Source organism: Ornithorhynchus anatinus, chromosome 1, assembly GCF_004115215.2.
Source record: "Ornithorhynchus anatinus isolate Pmale09 chromosome 1, mOrnAna1.pri.v4, whole genome shotgun sequence".
In the NCBI taxonomy this organism is placed as follows: Eukaryota; Metazoa; Chordata; class Mammalia; order Monotremata; family Ornithorhynchidae; genus Ornithorhynchus; species Ornithorhynchus anatinus.
In genome coordinates this window covers 55,994,285-55,994,997 of record NC_041728.1, presented here as the reverse complement: position 1 = coordinate 55,994,997, position 713 = coordinate 55,994,285, and the positions used below count along the sequence as shown (strand labels likewise).

At 52.7% G+C, this 713-nt stretch overlaps 1 non-coding gene across 1 annotated transcript; it reads left to right on the top strand.

Moving 5' to 3' along the window:
• The first annotated feature begins 363 nt into the window (after positions 1–363).
• LOC114815964 lies at positions 364–501 on the top strand. The gene has a single exon (XR_003763752.1). It is a non-coding gene; the product is annotated as a small nucleolar RNA SNORA7 (small nucleolar RNA).
• Positions 502–713: the final 212 nt, after the last annotated feature.

Genomic DNA, 713 nt, shown 5'->3' with positions numbered 1-713 from the left:
TGGCGTAGTGGATACCGCATGGTCCTGGGAGTCAGAAAGACCTGAGGTCTAATTCCTGGCTCCACAACTTATCTGCTGTGTGACCTCGGCAAGTCGCTTCACTTCTCTGGGCCTCTGTGACTTCATCTGGAGAACGGGAATTAAAACTGTGAGCCCCACATGGGACGGGGCCTGTGACCCACATGGACCGTGTCCAACCTGACTAGCTTGTATCTACCCCAGAGCTTAGAACAGAGCCTGGCACCTAGTAAGCACTCTACAAATGCCAATATTTATTATTATTGTTCAGCGCTTACTAGGTGCCAGGCACTGTTCTAAGCTCTGGGGTAGACAGAAGATAATTAGGTCAGACACAGTCCCTGTCCCCTCTCAGGATCGCTCCTGGAGAGTCTCCAGTTCTCTACCAGTCTCAACTATGGGAGGAATAGTCAGGCAGAGGCATATCCATTCCATTCCTACCTTGCCCAGGGGCTGGCAAGTGGAAGACAATCTGCTACAAGTCAAAGCTCGCCTGTGCTGGGCAGCAGGGGCAGGGGAGAGAGTCGAGGGCGGAGGCTCAGGTTTATTGTGCAGAAGAAGGCAGTGGTCAACCACTTCCGGTATTCTTACCGAGAAAAGTCAATGGATCCACTACCAGAACGACTGCAGATGGAGGTGAGGCGTTCTGGGAGAGATGTGTCCTTGGAGTCGCTATGGGTCGGAGCTGGACTCGA